Source organism: Rhynchophorus ferrugineus, unplaced genomic scaffold (genome assembly GCF_030347505.1).
Source record: "Rhynchophorus ferrugineus isolate W39M unplaced genomic scaffold, kcgeb_rfMv2 rfM9, whole genome shotgun sequence".
NCBI lineage: Eukaryota > Metazoa > Arthropoda > Insecta > Coleoptera > Curculionidae > Rhynchophorus > Rhynchophorus ferrugineus.
In genome coordinates, this window is record NW_027472588.1 from 26,789,897 (window position 1) to 26,806,046 (window position 16,150).

The window sequence follows — 16,150 nt, forward strand, 5'->3', positions numbered from 1 at the left end:
TTAAACACTTAATAATAATATTGTCAGCAAAACAATGTTCCTATTTTTAGTTTTACTACTTAACTTTCAATAGTTCCTTTTAATTTGTTTTGGAATTGTCAGGAGTAACAATATCAAACCGCTTGTGTAATATTTTGTTTACCATACTTGTCAACATTTATTTCTAGATTTTTATTCGATAATTTTAAGACATTATAACATTAGTATAACAATATTACATTACCGTACCTTGTCAATATTATGCTCTAATTTCATTTCTTTGCTTTGTTATCGATATAATCTCAATTCAATTCTATATAACTAAAATTGTATTAATAAATTTAGGCATTATTTAAAAGTAAAGGCTCACTTTTCTACTTACTTTACAGTATATTACTTTATTGGATATATATTAATTTCATTTCATTTGTATCCTCGAATTTCATTTTGTTGTTTAATTCTAAGTATGATACTAAATTCAATTTTATATTTTTGCATTCAACATTCAACAATATATATATATTTATATATATATATATATATATATATATATATATATATATATATATATATATATATATATATATATATATATATAGGGCATACATTCAAAATTTACAGTATTTTGATTTTTAGAGTATTCCTCCAGATTTAATGGTTTTATTATAAATTTGATAGTCAATTGAATTCTATATTGTTGATTCAACAGTTGACTGACCTGCTTGCTGCTACTGACTAATTTGTCTGTCTGTGTAATATTTTATAATTGAGATTGTATTAATAAATATAGGTATATTTTAAATGTATAGGCACATAACATTTATAGTAGTATCGTAAAAAATTAAGCAGTTTTATACTAATCGTTACTGTTGTTCTGCAAACAAGGTTATGCGAGTATAATAGCGTAATAAAGGACATTTTTATCTTGGGGCTTATCGATTAAAGATAAAACGTCAGGAAGCAACAAAACGCACCTTACTCCGTTGGCCAACGGTTCCCCCCTCGCGGAGGCCTCATAGCCGGAGCGAGATGGGAGGCGTGGCCTCGCCAGCATATTCATATCATAAGCAGAATTATGGGTCGTGGGGGGTCACGAGCGTCCCAGCCAATGGACGCGGCGCCGCTTATTACTTCCATAAATCCGTCATAACCGTCGTCGACGTCGCCGGGGCCCCAGGTCGCCCCATTGGCTCGGCTGGCGCAATGCGGAGATTCTACACTCCGCCCTTGCCCAGCTTCTCCGCGTCTATTCTCATCGGATATTAATATCGAATTTTTCTGTAGCGAGGGGAAAGCCGTGCTATGTGTGTGTGTGTGTGTGTGCGAGCGTGAGCGTGCGAACGACGCGCGCGCTCTCTACCGGACAGCGCCGGACCTCATTATAGAAAAGGAACGATATTTACTTGAGGGCGGCGGAGAAGGGTGGGGAGGTCAGTCGGGTTGCCCCTCGCGTCCCGACGCATCGACAAGATTTCAATTTGGGGCCGTGATGGATTCGGCGGCCGCTCCACTATGCTCTCTTCCGTACTAATGGGCCGATTTTCTTTTGTTTTTTTTTCTCTCGTCGTTCTTCCTACGCCTACTCGAACCTTAAGGAATCGCTAAGAGGATTGTTTGATTTTTGCGGTTTAATTAATGCTTGTTTATTTCCTGTTTGTTGAATAATCGGCGATCATTGGATGGATAAGGAATATTTCAGAATGTATATATTTTAAAACCCACCGTACATATGGTAGTTAAAATCGGACGAGACGTTTCCTCTATTGCTTAGATAGTCGCTATTCGATATTGAGAATAGACTAGAATAGGTCGAAGAATTGAGAAAATACTGTAATTAAAAAAAATCTGTACTAAACGATGATCTGTAGTTATGTATATACATATATAAAAAGTCTCCTTTTTACCAACGAGGGTTTATCTGGACTGGACCTATTGTTTAACGTGGTCTCGGAACCATGCTTCTCGTCATTAAGCCTACGGACTGGCGAGTGACAAACTAAGAAATTATGCCAAAAGACATCCGGTCTTACCCTTGCTTAGGACAATCACAAATTTTGAATAACCACAAAAATAAATTTACGACCATGTCCCAGCAGGATTCGAACCCGCGACTATCGCAACAGTAGGTGGGCCGTCCTATCACCTTTACCACTGCGCTAAGCAAGCCGGCAATCTGTAGTTCTGTTTTGTCAGGATTTGGAAAACCTCTTGGATAGCTCACCAATGGACCTACCATTACAGACCTTTTGTTTTTAATTTAACAACTTTAATGCTTCTCAATTTGACGTTACTGTCTTTCTCTTCTAAATGCAACTAACCACGTTACTCACACTTGAAGCTCCACTATAAACAAAGTAGTGAACTAAGCGATATTTAGGCAGCAAAACATCTTCAATTGCTAATATGTGGATATTTCGATATATCGATATTTCTCGAAAAAAATATCGATAGTTTTGTTGACCGGTACTTTCCGATATTCTTTGGAAATACTCATTACAATATTGATTGACTTTAAGATTTGTCTAATACAGAGTTCCCCCCTCACCCGTTAACAATTTTTTTAAAAATATAATATGAAAATGATGTATTTTATCTTTATTGACACAATTGCAAGTATGTTTTGTCTATGATTATATGATTCGAAATGACATCCTTGGACCAAAAGAACTAAAAGACGGAAACTTTATGCTAACAAGCCCGGATATTATTATAACATAGGTGGCCATATGGCCATATCTTCAGTTGTACTTAAGAATCATTTCCTCACTCACAAATCAAGTATTTTATGAAATATTATATCTACGTACATTAAATTCACCAATGAATTTTTATATCCAAAAGTAATAACTTAATTATAGATATCTGCTATATCAATTACATAATAACTATTATAGAATTCCTACACTAAAATTTAATATTTATTTTTATTTTCATCTTGAAATAAAGTATTTTGTTCATATTTTATGATTTTATTGCTTTGACAGGTGCAGAGTTGAATACCATAAGTCCACATTGGTTTCCAGACTTGTTGGTGAAGTAAAAGTTTATTATATATAAAAATATATATTATTAGAGTTTTTTTTGTAATTCAGCTTAAGGTCTTCAGATTTTTTCTTAACATGTGACTTCCACCTGAGTTTAACATCAAGGGTCATTCCGCGATATTTGTCAGTATTTTCATACGGGGCTACTTGCTGATTTATATATACTGGCTTGTGATTTATTCTCTTGTTGATAAAATCAATATATACTGATTTATTTTGATTAATTTTGATATGCCATTTTCTGTCCAGCTTTACATTTAGACAGATAAACCTGCTGAAACCTAAAAATAATGTCCCCAATACACTTCTTTCCTTAATGTTATACCTTAAACCCTCATGTCAGACTTGGACTCTTTAGGCTAGGTGTTCAATGATTCTTCTTTAAGATTTTGGATTTCTCGTCTAATCTTTTGATTTTTATTGTTAAGTATAATCTTGTCTGTAGAAGTTGCTGTTTAGTGTTATATTATTTTGACTTTTCTTTGTTCTTTGACTAGTTCTGGTATCTCTGCTGAACAGTTTACACTTTTAATTAAGTATTTAACCACGTTGGCCTTCTTGCATACTTCTTTGAAAGCCTCGTGAGGTTTTCAGGTTTCTCTGGTTGCTCTTAAGAACAGTTTCAGACTGATTTTCAAGCTGATATTTTTTTAAAGGTTAATTCTCCAATTAGTCGTTTTGTTATAAATAGTTTTTAAGTGAAATTACTTTGAATTTGGACTGATAGATAACATGTTTTTGTTTTGTTTAAAAAATGGTACGTTTTGATCATAGATCAATAAATATTGAAAATATGATGTCTAGATAAGAACAGAATATTTATCAATATTACAAATATATTTGAAATAATACGATACAAATTGCGAGAATCGACACTTTAATATGGATAAGTCGTGAGGGATTTAAGGGCGATCTTAAAGGACGTCGTTCCGAACAGATCGGTAGGAATGCGCTCTGTATTGTCCATTTGCGGCCGAAACTGCTGCGGAACGGCCAGCAGGAACGGCGGCAACGGCAGCGTCCAACACACGACTTGAAAATCAATATCATCTTTGAGCAAATACTTGGTAGCGCACACACGCATCGCTTTCCCAGGGGTTATGAGGAGGTCCAACCGAGAATGGTCGCATCTAGCGGGCCGCTGTCCACCCCCGGTGCAGCGGGGGTTGGCGGTCGGTGTAGCATCCAGTGGCGCATCGTCAGTCTACTTTATCAGTTTTGTTTCGTTAATTTTTCTTTTCTATTGTTGAAATTATAAATGAATTAGAAATAGGCATGATAACTGTAATAAAAAAATCACAAATAAACTAATTTATAATTATAATATACGATAGAAAGAATATAAAATATATTTATTTTAAAATTATAAATGTGATTACTAAGACTTTAATAGAAATAAAAGCTTAAAGTTCAAACACCATACAGAAGTTTTACGAAACATTGACGTCATTTTACGTTTCCTAGCTATCAATTCCGCATTCCAACGACAGAATTTTGTAGCGGGTTTTGATTTTGTATTACTTATTTGGTTTGATTATCTTATATTTAATAATTAAAGAATCAGTTTTGTGCTACCAACGGAACAAAACATGAGCGAAATAATGAAGTGAGATTTATCAAAGGATATAATCTAAATTTGCCGTAAATTTGCATTCGTTGATGGTGACTGAAAATTTTCCATATTTGCTAAGGTATATTAAAATTGTATTTATTGCAAATACAGTGAAAATGTTCTGATACATATGCAGATGTCTTTGAGAGAGCTACTAATAGATTAATTTTACATAGTTGATGGTAAATACTACTAAAAACGTTTAAATTACATACATTTGATGACTGATGTTTTATTTTCTTTAATTTTTAGCAGCTCTGTGAAACGAATGGTGAGTCTAGTTGTATGAAATTACCTTGTAATATTTGGGTAAATAATAGTATAGTTCATAGATTAATTTATATAATAACCTAATATTTCAAAATAGTAATGTAAATTTATTATTTCATTCACTTGGAGGTAGCTAATAGCAACGTTTTTTGCAGTCCAAAAATTGAACTGAACTTTCGTTGATTTTTTTAAGGAAGTCGCTTCAGAGCCGAAAATATGGCTTGGCACCAATATTTGATACCTTATTTTGAGTGGTGTCTTGAGAAATAGATGGTGCGTCACTTTGATTTACAGTGACGAAATAATACACAATACTTTTTTAATACTGCCTTAAAGCAACTCTCGAATATATTTTTGTTTAATTGCCAGCTTGCGGTAGTTTGGTATCGCTCTTTGCTATAGTGAAATAGAGAAAAAACTCAACAGGGTACCCTGGTGAACAATTTTGCACCTTTCACTTACTGCACCTGCTGAGTATAAACTTTACTTTTTACTTTTTTTAAAAGACATCGGTTAAAATTGCCGTGATATTATTGATGTGGAAAAATCGAGAAATACTTTAAATCATATAGTTCAAAGACTTCTACGTCTACAGATTTAATCATAAAAGAATGTAACCAGAAATTGTATACTGATGTTTCTCTAAGCAACAAGTTTCATCCAAATTCTACTTTCAACGAAAACTAAGATGTTACCAATTAGATAACCTCAAAATTCTAAAAAGGCACCTCACGATTTTAAAAATTATCCTAATAATTCAGAAGCTCACTACCTAACGTTATAATCAACCGACAACTTCAAGATCTTCTTTAGAAACAGCTCGCTGACCTAGCAAATAATACAAATATTATCTTCAGGCTACAAAAATTCCCATTTATCTGGAAACACGCTTATATTGTTATTATACCGAAAAGACGAGACAAATCAGTATTATCCAACTATCATCCAATTAGTTTTCTGAGTTTACTGTTAAACATCCTTGAGAGAGTAAAAAAATTCAAGAATAAAAAATATCATCCAAGACGAGCAGTTTGAATTTCCAGATTAGCAGGCGAAGTAAACCGCAGTGTTCATAACAAGAGCTTCCTAGGGTAGTATTCTTGGACCTCACTAGGGCCTTTGGCAAAGTCTGGCATCATGGTCTAATTTTTTAGTCATGAAGGTTTGATAATGACCTGGTACACCTGATACAAATATTACTTGGCAAAGCGAAAATTCCAAGTCATAGATGATGATTCTTTGTCGAATAGGAAATTCATCCATCCTTGGCTGATATACTGAATATTGAAATAATAAAATCTACGTTTAATGAGGATGACGCTGCCTTTTGTCTATAATCTCGATCATCCAAGCACAAACGCTTCAAACTCTAAGAGCAGTTAAATGTCCCAGTCAAATGGTTCATATTTTGGAAGCTGTAAATTAATGTACTAAAAAACCTAAGTGATAATTTTACACCGTAGATTTACTTTAAAATTCCTTATTCCGTGGCTACAAAACATTAAATAATTTGGACTTATTTTCGATTACGATATAACAGGTCAATTAAAAGTCCTCGGCCTGACACGTAGATGACGCTACCAGTATTAAATCCATATGTTTTTTTAGTTAGATGCGTGTATAACGTTAGTTTGTGAATTATAGCATTTTGAAAAAAATGAATGAAAGAAACGGATAAAAAGTATTTTGTGTGTTGATAAAATATTGCTTTTTGAAGGGAAAAAATACAGTTGAAGCAAAAACTTGGCTTGATGCCGAGTTTCCGGACACTGCCCCAGGAAAATCAACCATCAAGGATTGGTATTCTAAGTTTAGATGTGGTGAAATGAGCACCGAAGACGGTGAAAGTATTGGACGCCCAAAAGAGGTTGTTTCACAAAGTAATTTTGAATGACCATAAATTGAAATTGAATGAAATGGCAGACACTCCAAAGATATCAACTGAACGTGTATATTTTATCATTCGTGAATATTTGGTTATGAGAAAGCTCTGTGTAAAGTGGATACCGCGCGAGCTCACTTTTAACCAAAAACAACGACGAGTTGATGATTCGGAGCAATGTTTGAAGATGATCAAGCGTAATAAACACGAGTTTTTATGTCGATATGTCACAGTAGATGAAACATGGCTCCATCATTTAACTCCGAAGTCCAATCAACAGTCACCTGATTGGACTGCACACGATGAACCCGCTCCAAAACGTGGGAAAACGCAACAGTCGGCTAGCAAGGTTATGGCATCTGTATTTTGGGATACGCGTGGAATAATTTTCATCCACTTCACTTTCATCCTTTCAGTCTCAATTGAAATCTTTGTATTTCAGGCTTTGGTACCTTCCGTTCTTCTATATGGTTCGCAAGTATGATTTCGTTTCTCCAAATCGCCTAAGATTAGAAAAATTTAAATGTTTCAAAATAAGATGTTGATGATCATTTTAAATCGGTGGTGAATCTGGGTGTCATTAGTCTCTGAATTCTCAAGCACAATCACCGAAAAGTTGATAAGAGGAATTCATTTCAGCTCTGTCATGTTATGTAATCTATAATTAAAAATATCACTATACCTTCCCCCTGTTATCTGGTCTACAGATTAATGATCATTTTTGATTACAAATTATCAAAAATCTACTGTCGACTGACCAGTTAACATAACGAAATAATAAACAATATTTTTTGTCGGCACTAACCTTGGCGCTATCATAATTTAAAAACCAATTTAAATCCTCAATGGCGCATCATGCAATAAAATTAAAAGCAGAGAAATAAAAGTTATACGACTAAGCGCGGGCAGCGGCATCGGCAGGAAAAAAACCGCCTTGCCGGCAAAGATTTAGCACCCCGACAGAGCATAGAAAATATATTGGCCGATGCGTTTTAATTTTCATTCCTTCAATGACGTTTATTGGTTGTAAGAGTTATCAAATTTACGGGTTATTGTCGCATTTGCATATTGATTAGTTTCGCTACAGCGAAGAAACGACCGCCTGCTTCCTGACAGGTTTTTTCCCCACACCATCGGCTTCACGTTTCTTTCGTTGCTTCGATTGGTTGATTGTTTCATTAACGCCATCTCTTAAGCAAGTAACAAAATTATCATATTATATTAGATATGTTGTTTAATAAAATATTTTTTATATATAATAGAAATGTTACCTTGGGGAAATGTTTTGCCTAGTTCAATCAACGGTAGCGCTGCGATCGCTATTTGTGGTTCGCTAGTTTAAATTGATGGAACAGTCACTAAAATGCAACGTGATTGATTGGGCAATGACAAGCCATCATTTTCTACGGGCATCCATTTTTAAGTTTGTTGTTTGAAAGTTTTGGTGTTTGTTTATGTCAAGAAATATTCGTTTTACGTTGTACATATTTTACATTAATTATTGTGGAGTAATAGTATAAAATTATTATGAAATTAAATATGATTAATGCATCTGTGTAGTAAAAGATGTAGTGTACCTGGGTGTAAATCTACTACCGAAATTAGACATCGTTGATTAAGTAAATAGTAGTAATTTATCTGGATTACCCACAATGCAAATATATTAACCTCATTGTTTCTGTCACTGACATTTCAGTGACGAATTTAGAATTACCCTTCCTTCACGAACAGGTATTAGAGCAAATGCATATCCAACATTGTTTTTATCAGGTACATATAAAATTATCTACCTACTATATATCTGTTTATCTATTGTTTGTTTACAGGAAATCAAACGACTTAGGAAGATGTTAGTGGTAATAATGAGAATATTAATTCAATTAATCTACCAAGTTGTTCTTCTCTTTTAGAACTTTTTAGACTTTTTAGAACAACATAGTCTTCAATAATTTTGGAGTACATAGAGTTATTGTATATTTAAATAGTGCCAAATTTTAATCAATCAGCCAAATCATCAATTAACAATTTAATTGCTACTTTTAGGGGATTTATTTCCTTAAAGAAATCTATTTTGTCTAAATTTACAAATAACTACATTTGTTTAAGGAATCTTAACCAAGATAGAACTTTTTGAATCTATTAGAGGTCATGGAGATAGAAACATATATCCTTCACCTAGTATGTTTGAGAAATCTTTTAAAGCATTTATGATCACTTCATTTTTTTCACATCATTCTCCCGGAGCAAATTGTGACGAAGACGAACATGTTGGCGCTTTAGATAACTTGTATTCTTTTTTAACGGGAGATCTAGTATCATTAGAGGTTGTTAAATCACCAGTTGAGTCTATATTTTCAGTTCCAGAGAACTTTGCTCTGAGGAAAACAAGAGTGGAATATTGTACGTTAGACTATATTTCAGGATATTTGACAAAACTTCTGAAAAAAAAAAGAAAAAAGAGGCAATATTTGTCTACATTCTATATTGAGTAGTCCCACAGATCAAATACTTGATACTGATTTCATAGAAGCAATGCAGCCGCGCAGGCCCAAAATTAACAACTCTATCAAGACTGTTTGTAGATCTTTAAACTATCTCTTTTATTTGATATCTAGATTTTGCCAACATATCAGTTATTTTGAGAGATATCTTTAAAAAGACACAAAAATTTTAAGTGTTTTAACTGTCAATGATTTTCAAGACCAAATTTTAAAAGTTATTATGAGATGTTCATTGTATTTTTGGTTTAATCAAGTTAATGCAAGATTAACAGTGGCGGATTTAAAGTGTGCCCTCAATATATCAAAAGAAGATAGAACTCTATTAGGTCCCATAAAATTAATGGCACTAAACAAATACGAAAAAAAGAGAAGGCGTTATAAAATAATATTTTAATTTTGCCTGGAATGGAGCTCTTCATTTTTTAAATTTACACTTATATAGTTCGTTTATTTTTGCTTTTTGTTTATATATATATTTAAATTATTTACTTTTATGTATTGAATTTTATTTTAATAAATTAATTTTAAAAATTAAATATGATTTTCATTTAAATACTATTGGCCAATAAATGTGACGTCATAAAGTAATCATATGAAATGGCAGAACGATCAAAGCAAAGTATTTTCCTTACAGGTTTCTACATAACCAAATTCACGTTGTCAGCGCCACCAATGATTGGACTAAGCGAAATATTGCTCCACCACTTACCCATTGGAATTACACTCCCCTGATTATTTGTTGATAACAAATAACAATAAACAGTTTATTTCAATTAAAGTCTCACAATTTACATTCTCAATAAAGTAATTCAATTAACTTTTTGATCACCTTGATGTATGATCTTCTTAAACAATACTCTTTCACACAAAAAGAAACCTGTTAATTCTGTCTGATGTTTCTGGAAATATATAAACATGGTTCGAAAATCACCCACTTTTCTTTGGCAAGCACTTAATATTTGGGACTGGAGTGGACTGCAGTAGGATTTCCTGTATGCAAATGTGGAAAAGCACTTCAAATTAGTGCAGTTTAATCATATTAAAATAATTGTTGAGGTGAAAATATAGTCCATCCAAAATAACAGTGTTCTCACGTCATTACGACGTCGAATGTATTGTCTAATTAAAAAATATACAATACTGCCTGATGCACCTGTACATTAAATTGAATTAGCCTACAAAATTCGTCTGGTCGTCAAATGTCTGCAAAATTCTTCAAAACATTAGTGATAATGATTAGGTTCATCGGGAAACGTTGTTTCAGCGTTTTGCTTGTTTTAATACACTTCAACTTGCTGTTTAATATTTGGCGGTACTGTATATCAGATGGCAGAAAATATACCTATCGAATTGATATGGGGGTAGCATTAAAATGGATATACTGGTCGAGAGGGATCTACAATAAAGAACTGCGGAACCTGTGGCCTTGTGGAAAGAAGCATTGTCTACAATAGTCTTTTGGTTTGCAATCGTGAACAAGTGTATTGTGATAGTAAAAGTTATGGCCCAAGGCTGACAGATACTAAGACAGTGTCATATGAGCAGAAACAATAAAATATGTGCATATAATTAATATAGGATAATTCCAGAAAATCAAATTATGTGTAAGATTTCTATGAAATTGTTCAGAATATACATAAATATTTGGTTGGAGTCTATAATCGGAGAATGGATGTCAAATCTATTAAATGTGATTTGGCTAATGCATTGCTGGAATGAAGTGATTCGGAAGTTCTAAGTGGTGATAAAAAACTGTTGTGCCTGTATAATTAACACTAGTTTAAGTAGTTCGATAATATATACATTACATATACTATAAGTTTAAATAAATTATATTTGATAACATTTTTTTGTTTTTTTGTTTGGTTATTTCATTTATGTTTGAGGTTTGTTATAGGTCAAAGTTTAAATAAATTAAAGGTAAAAGTTCACGTGATAATATTGTGACGTTGTAACGCCATACCTTTTGATGACGTGAGTTCACTATTATGTTCGAAAGACTATATATAGTCCATTCAATAAAACATTGATGTGAAAACATCGCAATATTGCCCCATCAACTCTGAGTTTTAGTTCATTTTGTTATATAAATTCCAATCTAAATTAAATAATTTTAACAAAAATAATATTATTTAATATAATTTAGTTCATATAATGTATATATTATAGGACTTAGACTGCAATTAATTATACGGACATAATAATTTGTAGGTTAGGGTTGTGATTTATTATATTTACATTGAACACGATTCTACACCTTAGGTATCTCTGAAAAAAGATTTGTAAAAATGTAAATGTACTATTTGAAAATAAGTAAATTACATAGAACGCAATTAAATATTTCATTTATATTTACCGAGTAACAATTTGAAATAGTGCAGTTTTTAGCATAGTCCCTTCAAAACTTAATTCAGGTTTTGAAACCTATTATTAAACTGCAGCCTTTGTCAATACACGTGTTGGGATCTTCTCCACTAATCTACTATGGTATGGTGCATTAGTTATAACAATAACTGATGGTTCCGCCAAGTTCTTTAAAAGTTTATTTTCAAACCACAGCGAAAACATGTTATAGTTCATTCCTCCATTCTTCCAGTTTATGTAATTCCTATATTTGATTTCTGATAGCTAACATTACGTTGACCCTGACACTATATTTTGGGAAATCCAAGATTATATTGTTTTTAATTTTTTGACATATTTTAATAATATCTTTAATAAAAAGTGGACCAATTTAGTACTTAACAGTATCAATGCTTTTCTTTCTATCGCATTTTACTGACAATAGGGGTCTCCATTATCTCTTTCCTGTTCGAAGCAACTGTTTGGATACGCAATATTTTTTTGACTTTGACTATCTAATAGCTTCGGCATTTTCAACCAGAGTAATAATAAGCAGCGATTGAAAATTTATTAAAACAAGTAATGCGGTAAAACAACATTTGCCGGTTTATAATCTGTAGTTATTTGAAGAATTTTTTGTGTGACAACTGGATGACTTTTGCAGCTGTAGTTTGACAGCTTTGTGTGTCTGTAAGTAGAATAAAATGAGAGATAAAATATTGTCTTATCTTAAATTTACAAACAGGTAATGCATTAAACATATTGATCACGTGAGATTATTATTATATTAAATAGAATAAATGGGAAGTGCAGTAACGGTTGTAAAAGAGCATTTGCTTAAGTTCGTGTTTGAGATTTTATTAATGAATTTGAAAAATGTTACCGTAAAAAATTAATATGGAAAAGAATTATAGTGGAAAATAACCTTAAATAAAAAAAGCATTTGCTGTTAATTTTTTTCGCCAGAAAAAAACCCATTTATCACAAAAGGATACTGCCGTCTTGTGATGTACGAAATAACGAAAATAGTAATAGAGCAAAGTTGTCCGAAGCACTTAAGAACCGTCCCGATCCACGTACCTCCTCGTTCATCCTCTGGGGGGTGGCCGAGCGACCGGGCCGACCGACAAAGCGAGAGAAAAATGGACCGCTTTAGATGGTTTTCGAAGTCCAGTCAAAGGAATTGTCGGAGATGGACCCGGGATAAGATGTTGATATTGCATTTCTCATTCTTTTTAATGCAACAGGAGAATCTCCTTCGTCGCTTCGGACGATGTACGTCTCGTTTTCTTTCTCGCTCTCGCGTTCCCGATGGGTCCGAATCAATACGAAATGTTTGTTTTATCTTTCTTTTTTTTTGCTGCTGCCGCTCCTCCGCCTTCACATCCTGCTTTTTTCCTTTTATTCACACTCGGATTGAAAATCTGACGGCGGGTTTTTTTCGTAAGGGATATCTGAGGGTTACGAATTGAGTAGTTTCAGTTTTGGATATGGTCATTTGTCCTTTACTTGTTTTGTTTTTTTTAAGAATACGAAAGTATCTTAGACGGACATTGTAAGGTTACAATACTTTATATTTTTTAATAAACTTGCTTATTTATTACAGACACTCGTTAATGTGAACTAATTTAAACTAAATTATCGAAATGTTACTCGAAATATTTAATTTATTTTTATGATTTTGATATGATTTATTTATATGATTATATTTCATTAATTTATGTGATGTCGGAAAAGTTTGAACGGCGATATAAAGCGACACTCGGTGTAAAAACAGATCAAAATCATACCGATGTCTATTTTTTAGATATCTCACTCGTAACACCATTCAAAATATATGGCTTCTTCAGAACAAAGCGCAGTCCATAGCTAGTGCAATACTAGTAAAATGTCGTATAACATAATATGTTCCTCCTAAAGAAAATGCCATAGGGATGGACGCGGTCGTTGTCTCGTATAGCCATATTATAATTCTTTTTTTTTTATTACTCCTCGTGAGTCCATAATCTGCCCTATTGGCAATAAGTATTTCTTATGTCTATATTATATATACATGGCATGTAGAAAATCACTTCATTAAGCAATCTTCTGTATAAAATATTATCTTAATTAATTAGTCTTATTCTAAAGCTTATTCTAAAGTCTACATATGTCCAGTAATCAGATCAGGTAGTGTTAAACGTTTTAGTCTACGCACTTCACTATCACGTCGCATATTTAGCTGATTAGCGAGTACATTGGGATGCACTGACACACTTTCGAAGTACTTTACATAAATACGATGAATTACACTCGTTATAGGTTCTAGAGGAATATCGCGTTGTATCACTTTATTTGAAATATAGTACGGAGCATCAACAATGGCAGGCAACACCTTATTTTGGGACCGTTGAATGATGGATATATTAGATTTGCTAGCGGTACCCCATAGTTGGATTCCATATGCCCAAATGGGCTTGAGTATAGACGCATACAGCAATATCTTGTTATCTAATGATAACTTGGATTTGCGCCCGATGAGCCAATACATTTGATATAATTTTAGTCCCAGTTGTTTCCGTTTAGAGAGTATGTGCTTCTTCCAGGTTAGGCGTCGATCTAAGTGCATACCAAGATATTTAACATGCTCTGCTTGGGGGAGTTGACGATGATTGATATTCACTGGTGGACATGTTCTTCTACGCAGGGTAAACGTTATATGCGTGGATTTTTTTTCATTGGCTTTAATGCGCCATGTCTTCAACCATAATTGTATTTGCTCCAGGTGGGTTTGTAGGTTGATTGATGCTATGACTGGATCTTCATGGGATGCTAAGATTGCTGTATCGTCTGCATATGTTGTCACAGTAGTTATTTTTGTGGTGGGCAGATCAGCCGTATACAGAAGATACAGTACTGGACCCAGTACACTACCTTGCGGAACTCCTGAATATATGGGATTTAATTCGGTATATTCATCGCCTTGAATATTATAATTCTAATAAAATTATGTTTGAGTATCGCCTGTATCTTTGAAGATACTCGAAATGGCACTGCTTCTTCTCAAATTTCTATGCTGTGGAATAATTTTCCAAGTTTTGGCAACTCCAGATTCCAATAGTTACGGATAAGAAATTGAACTGCATTTTGAACTGCATACATTTTTAATGGTTCTTCACCGAACTGCAAGCTTCTGTTGAAATTTCAATAAACTATATTTATTCACAGTAATTTCTGTCCGCCTTTGATGGCCTTCCACCTTGAATTGTGATGCGTGTGCCAGGAATCTCTGATTTAGGTGTATTTTTCAAGGAATGAATGTTTCATTTAATGTTGAAGCACGGTAATTTATGTCTAGGGATCTTTGAGCATCTTCAACTATCCTCTTGCGACCTTACAGATCCAGCTGCGATACTTATTATGCCAGAACTACATCAAGGAATGCATCGAATAACTGTAGAACGATTGTCAATAAAACGTCAGCCTGTCTTCTTTCCTTGCTAATTAATTAATTCTGGTTAATTGAATGAATTAAAAAGAGAACAGCCTTATGATCTCTACGGAATCCTACCTACTGTACCAGTCATAAAATTGGAAATGGTTTTAAAACCCAAATTTAGTAATTTACTTGAAAAGCTGTTTTGTTTAAAAGAAAGAAAAGGCGATTGGTTGAACGGCGTTACAAAGCGATTCTGAGGGTAAAAATAGGTAAAACCATCTTGACGTCTATTTTTAGATATCTTACTCGTAACACCATTCAAAACAGATGGCTCATCAGATCACAGGGCAGTCCGTAGCCAGTGCAGTACTAGGCGTATAATGTAATATATTTTTATATACCTATATATCTATATATATATATATATATATATATATATATATATATATATATATATATATATATATATAATTCGTTTACATGTAACTCGATGATCTCGATGACTTTTTGTGTGTGCATTTATATGAATTTACACTCGATAGATCTATATCTGTCAGAGTGATATTATCATTGTAACTGTCGTAATACTAGCTGTTGCTGTGTGCAGAATAAACTAAATATTATATTATATTAATATACTATTTGTAATATGAAAAGTAGAAAGTACTCTTTTCGACAGATCATTCATGGAATATAGTGTGCGTTATATTAGATAGTATGTTTAAATTTATTATAATATATTGAATTATCAAATTAACATTGACAACGTATTTTAATCTTCTGAAATATTGTCATTGTCAGTTTTATTCCCAATGGGCTTAGTTATATTAGTAAAATTTCTTCTACAGTCTTGTTAATTATAACTTAAAAGTTGATATCGGCAACATAGGTATCGCATATATTCTTCCATCATCATATATTGGTAGACCGCATCATATGCAAAACTATATTCAAGGTGTCAAAGTCATGGAGTACTTTTGTGCGTGCAATTCAACCTGTGATGTTAAAATTTTGTTGTTGCCAGATTAAACATCAATGAATCGCCATGATATCACTACACATGTGTTCAAGGAAAAATTAAAATTGGCGATAATCTTGGAT